General features: G+C 38.3%; 1 pseudogene; it reads right to left on the minus strand.

The window, feature by feature from the left end:
• Positions 1-5,660, minus strand: part of LOC149034263 (uncharacterized) — a 6,779-nt pseudogene extending 1,119 nt beyond the window's left edge.
• Positions 5,661-6,790: the final 1,130 nt, after the last annotated feature.

The raw sequence follows: 6,790 nt of genomic DNA on the forward strand, positions 1-6,790 counted from the left end.
TCTTTTGGGTTTTGCAGGAGGATGTTGAGTATTGTCAAGTTATCAGCATCGTGTTTACCAGAAGAAACAAACTTCCCTTCTTGTCTGAAGTAAAAGAAAGAAATTGTGAAGTTCATACTCCAGGTATACCACATATTATAAAATAGTGTTTGAAACAAAAAAGAATGTGAAATACTGTAACTTTAATTATTTTTTTTGTTCAGTTTCTGGCGCCAAAAAGAGGCAGACACATGGATGGCTTAATTCAGAATGTTTTCAACCTTTTAAAAGGAGAAAACGTGAAGTTTTGACGTGCAGCTCGATTCTTAGAATACAATTTATTTTGAAAGAGAGGACTGAACTTGCTAAAAATTCAGCAGATTTTCAAGAATTTCCGAATGGAATAAAGGTTATTTACATAAATTCCATTTTTTCCTTTTGTTTTTGAGTTATTGTACGTAGTAAGTTATTGTAGTAATCATATTATTAGATTATCAATAACATTATTAATATCCGTAGAATTAAAACTATTTATACTACGATAATAGCAATATTATCATTATCATCATTATTATTATTATGTGACAATAAAAATCTGCGATAAAATCTTATAAAGCTTAACACGACGTTTCGACGTTTCCAGAACGTCATTATCAAGTAAACTAAAATAATAAAATCGAGTACATATATAATGAAGCGGTGAATAAATTACAAAGCGTTAAAAGTTAAACAAAGAGTTTGGCCCTAATGGAATCGCTCTGGGTGTTTAAATTGGGCCTTATTGTTCTTATGTACAACATTTCATAAACAAGACAATCCCATTTCGTGCCACATTTTTTAAGCATTCTAAACTGGCTCTCATTGAGTAAGTCAATGTTCCCATGGATATCTCTCAGGTGGCGACCAATAGCAGAGTATTGATGATCAGCAATGCGCATTGCATCGCAATTTCTTTAGTTTGGGGCTGATGGGGCATAACAAACGCTTTTTGTGGGCAGGGGTAGGTGCTCCGGGCCCCACGCATGATTCCACCCTTTTGCAATCCTGTCCTATTTTCCATGCATTTGAAGAAGGGGAAGTGTTGCCCAGTAAATCGTTACATCTTACTGAGCATGGAGAAATCCCCTTTGTGACTGTGGGCGACAGTGCTTTTCCATCTCGTGTATGGCTAATGAAAGCTTTTCCTGACACTACTGGAGACCCAGCAGAAATTAATTTTAACAAAAAGTTAAGATCTGCTCGAGTTGTGTCTGAACACGCATACGGGATGCTTAAAGGGCGATGGCGACTGCTTTACAAAAAAGTTGATTGCAATAAGAAAAACATAAAGCGTATCATTATGTGTGGCATAACAGTACATAACATTTGTATACACGTGAATGATCCATGCAAGAGGCAGTGGAGGTTGGACGTGCAAGAGCTTAACCTCATTCGTGGAAGACGCCGTGGTATCCGTGATAAAAATGAAGTTCGAAGAATCAGGAAGAAGGTAGTTGACTGGCTGTGGTCATTATCATAGACATGGCAACCATTCTAACAGTTTTAAGTATCACTTTATTCACATGGATGTTGTAGTTCAAAGCAGGAATAAGTTCATTCAAAGGTTAATCTCTATGTTTATGTTGTCGCTAACTAAGTAAGGATACATTCCTTATTCTTTTGTTAATAAATGTTAAGACTGAAAACTAACATTTGCCAATATAGCATGTAAATGGTGCTACCTGTAACACTTCAGTAATTTACAGTGTTTGAAGTTTCACAATGAGATATTTCAGTGCATGATTTAGTGTTCAGCAGGAATTGTAAATGTATAAAATCTTTGTGGTTAAGTGATATCCAGAAATATTCAAGGGTGAGTTAATTGTTAGCAATATTTATCAAGACCTTAATGATTTATCTGGAGATCACAAAACCTCTCAGCTGAAACTGGTTTTTATTAAACATTGTTGCCAAGAAAAATTGTGAACATAATATCCATTTATCACTGATTGAAATTAACTTACCCTGGACACTATGAAGTGGAGAAATCATTCATTGTCTTTTTGCATTAGCAAACATCAAGAAGTATCTTCAGCTCCCAGAAAGGAGTTTAAAAGTTCAGTGATCAACAATATTGCTAATTTGGAATAAGGCTTTATTCAAATGGAATTTCAAGTTTTAATGGAACAGTAGTTTTACCTTAAATGAGTGAAAACCTTCCCCTCTAAAACAGGTAAAAGTTAGAAGCCATGTTCGTTTTTACCTAGAAAGCTACTCAAACGTAGTGCTAGAATTGTTTACAATACCTGTTAGAACATTTGTAACACAACTTGTGAATGATCAATAAAGTTCCTTTTATAAGTAGGAGTTGGAAAAACAGTCCTTTTAATATAGCAATCTTATCATTAAACTTGCAAGCTAGTTTTTTCTGTAGCAAAGGCAAATTAAAAAAAAGTTAACAAGGCAATGAAGTAACAGTGACGTAAACTGTAAAAGCTCACTTGGAGTTGGTTTACTTAATTTAACTGAGTGTAGTCAGATGTGCCACCAGGGCTTGTTGAAGAATAGTAACCTTTGGAATCAGTCTCTGAAGGCATACTATACAAGCCATGCTGAGGAGAGACATATGGTGTTGCAGATGTAAAGGCCAGCAAGGATGGATTGTGGGGTCTCTGCTCCTGGAAGGGGTAATACTGCTGTGAGGTCAGTGGTAGGCTTTGACTAGGGGCTTTTTGCAAAACCAACTGCATCATCAGTTGTTCATGTCGCCTATTTGCTTCTGCCTGTTCTTGTTGAAATTTCAAGAACATTTCATCACGTTTTCGGTCTGCTTCCAAAATCCTGTTCAACCTTTCATCTTGAGCGTGGTTTACACTCTGCGAATATGTTTCCATGGTTTTACACAGCTGAAGTACTGCCGCTGTCTGGGTCTTAGGTTTTATGTCCCGCTTAGGATGCAGTCCTATCTTGGGCTTTTTAGACACTTTTTTTCCTTTTTTCATTTCCTCCTTATTGCTTTCATCTTCACTAGCCTTTCTTTTGTCACCGCCATGATGTACCTCAAGCTTGTTGTCACCTTCAGGGACTGAGAGTGGTGTTGTTGATCTTTCCTCACTGCTTTCATCACTTCTAGAGGAGTGATCCATTTCTTCTTCTCCAGAGCTTGCATGCACTGATACAACAGAGGTAAAAGACCTTTCTTCAGCCATGTCGCCAGCAGAACAAGCTACATCGGTAAATTCATCCACCCCCTCTGTAAAAACAGGATTAAGAGTATCGTACCACCCTGTACATTCTGTTTCTTTCGATGAAAGCCCACTACCAAACTTGATTTTATTCTGGATGTGCTTCCCCTCTCGTTTGAACCATTTATATTTTGACCTTAACTGTTCAACTGTAAACTCTTTGACTTTCATCTTTCTTGCCTCAAATTCCTTCTTCAATGCTTCTTGAATTTCTTCAAATATCTTTACGTTTGAGGACTTCTTCAGCGCCAAACGTTCCAGTACTGTAGCCCACCCAACGGTGTAATCACTTCCTCTGTATTGTGGGTCATATATAACTTCTGCGAAGACGTCCGTGTCTTGATCTGTCCAAGTCAACTTCTTGTTTGCTTTCTCCTTCTTTTTTGTGATTGCTTTCGAGGGCACGATTACTTTACCGGACGCCATCTTGAAATAGGCATCTCAGGAAACCTTGCAAAACTATAGAAGCCAGTCTCTCTCATATAGAAACTTCGTCAAAAACCGTCTTCGTTTTCCGTCTAGATAAACATTTAGAGACGGATGATCCGTCTAAGACGAGCCATCCGTCTGTTAGCACGTCTTGAAGACGTGCTGACAGACGGATCAGCCTGAGAAGAATTTTGCTCCATAATTCGTCTTAGTACCGAATTTATATTTAGACGAGTTATCCGTCTGAGACGGATGATTCATCTCTGACGGATAACTCGTCTCTAGTATAAATTCGGCCATTATTATCCTCCTCTCGTGGAACATACCGCGAGAATCCTCTCAGTTATCGTAAAATGTAGACTTGTTAGACTATAAATACTGCATGACATCTCATTTTTTCGAAAAATAATTTGCTAGACTCATTACCGGACTCCAGAGGGTGACGGTAACTGACTTACTCTATCGGGACATGAATTCTCATTCTTCACCTATAGTTTGATGATAACATTTCCTCTTTTAATATAAACATCTTGTTTTCCATAGATAGAACCTGTTATTTTCTTTTGTTTAATTTCTGAGATGAAGTTACAACGTTACATAAGAGTACCCCTTCACGAGGTTGATAGAAAGGGGTGTACAAATGTCAGTTGTCAGTCAAAATTTCGGCCATTTATTAGTTGTCGGTTAGATTTTAGGCCATTTGTCAGTTGTCAGTTAAATAACTGTTGATAATTAACTTGGCGAGTTAATTAGTTAATCAGTGCCATGTAATAAAGTTCACATCAAAATCTCTGAGGCCTTATTTACTAGACAACAACTTTAGACCAAGAAACGAAGTAAGGATCTTTTTCAGTGCCAGTGCGGTGTTTACATCATTGATAGGAATGCGGCTTCCGTGACGCTTAAATGCCGTTTCCGAATTAATTCCATAAAAGCTTACAACCGCTTTTGAGATACCAGCATTGCCGGCCATCGCGTAAGTTGACAATCGGTTGGGTATCAAAGATCATACAACTGATATGTGACAGGTGGCAATGATGTGGATGGTCCATGCGGAAGTTGTTAACAAAATATGACTCTGGCGTTATCCTACTGATATGTAATAAAGACTGTACTCTAATTGGAAAAAAAAATAAATCAACTGTCCTTATTTGAAATCCATTTTTTAAGATACTTAAGGCGATCCGGCCTTTTGTCATCTGTCAGTTAAAGCCCACCATAAATGTCAGTTGCCAGTTAGATTTTCAGCGATTTGTCAGTTGTCAGTGAAAGTTTTGGCCATTTATCAGTTAACCCCATCAGACCCTCGTTTATTCCATGGAATCTTCGCAGTCTTTGGATTTTTAGCATTGATGCTTGTAGTCATGTTATTGAATCATGGGGCAGCTGCTTAACGAATGTATTAAAAATTTTTTTCCAAACTGATTGTGCACAAATAGTATATCAATTACGACCACACAGGAAATCAATTGTTTCGGGACACATGCTTATACAATTAAATTTTCTTTCCAAATGCACGACACTTTCCCCAACGAAAGAAAGCGAAAGGTGTGACATCGTATCATTTATGCCTTACCGGTGTTTTTATGCAATGTAGTAATCTTAGCGAGCGGTATTGATATTTATAACGTTATGACATGAAGGAGGGAAGTAAAAAGGTAGTTATCTACAGAGGAGTCCATAGACTTAAAATTTTTATTTGGGGGAGGGGGGGTGGGGGTCGCTCCGCTTTTGTCCTCGTGCTCCACGCCCGTTCATGCTCGCTTATAATGTAGTTTTAAAACATGTACGTACCTTCTGGATCTTAGCGTTGGCATAACATGTTGTTCTGATAATTGAGCACAACACCTCTTTTAGAGGGATCCCAATTGCCTTTTTAATGGAATGTCCATTCTGTCGCAATGTAATGACTTCATCAGTAATAGACAGGACGCCTTTCATTGTCCGATGCTGTTGCTCGGCGGCCTGTCTTTGTAGTCTTGCACTGATGTCATTGCCTGGGCGGCGTGTATTTAGGAAGTTAGTCATCTTTTCCTCTGAAAGTTGTGTCCTTCACTGCGTGCTTTGGCGTCAAGGTCCTCATCACCTGCTTTCTTCCAGTTTTTGAAATCCTTTGAGATAAATGGCGATTCATTTGGACTAGTATTGTTGGATAAACTTGATTGAAATACAGCGAGCTGTGTCATTTCTAAAGCTGTAACGCAGCTATGGCCGTTTCTCCATCCATGATAGTTGGAAACGCCTCCGGCTGTTGTCGGAAACTTGAATTCGTGCGGAAAGCTAAACTTTACGGTTAGAAGCTCAAGCTTTTGGTCGTCTGGTAAAGTTTTACCGGTATAATTCGCTGGGTCATTGGGATCTCTACCACATGGACTTGGGTCTGCAAATAAATTAATAAACTAAATGCGAGCTTCGACTGACTGTTATTGAGAACAAGAGCTGTCACATGTATACTCTTTTATTAACACTTTCTTTGTTCAGCCATTACTACTCCATTTTTCACAGAACCTATTACACATAAATCTCTATTTATTCTACTTCATCATCAGACAAAAATCCCTGGAGGTTTACTCGTGTGACGTGATCTAACAGATCCTCCTCAAACTCTACATGTTGAAAATCTTGTAAAAATTCTTCTCACAAGTTAGGAGGCCCCCAGCATGGTGAAAATGAAAACGCCTGCTGTTTGCACCGCTGCAAAACATCGCGGACTTGTTCTACTGTTATTGAGCCACACCAATTGGCAACTACGTTCCTTACGTCGGGCACCAGACTATGGAAACGAGTGAATTTCCTTCTATCTGAAAACAATTCCCCATTTTAAAACCTGCAGCCCTCTCTTGTGTTTAAGGGATAGTGTTAAACTACTTTCCTTCACATTTTGGCAGCTGTTGTGTCATTGTATCTTAAAAATGGCATGCTTTGTATAAAATACAAAGTGAAATTTGACGTATCGTAGCCAGGTCTAAGTAGACAAGGTTGACACAATCGTTCAGAGCATTTTCCATCAGATTTCTGCACCTAATTATCGTTGACAGTAACGTAAACCGAGTTAATAATAATAATAATAATAATAAATAAGATCTTTTGACAGGGAGCCCACCTCACAAAGTGTGGTTTTCAGTGAGGCCCTGCATAAATCTAACGTAAGGATAACA

The sequence above is a fragment of the Pocillopora damicornis genome, chromosome 14 (assembly GCF_964200805.1).
Source record: "Pocillopora damicornis chromosome 14, jaPocDami1.2, whole genome shotgun sequence".
Lineage (NCBI taxonomy): Eukaryota > Metazoa > Cnidaria > Anthozoa > Scleractinia > Pocilloporidae > Pocillopora > Pocillopora damicornis.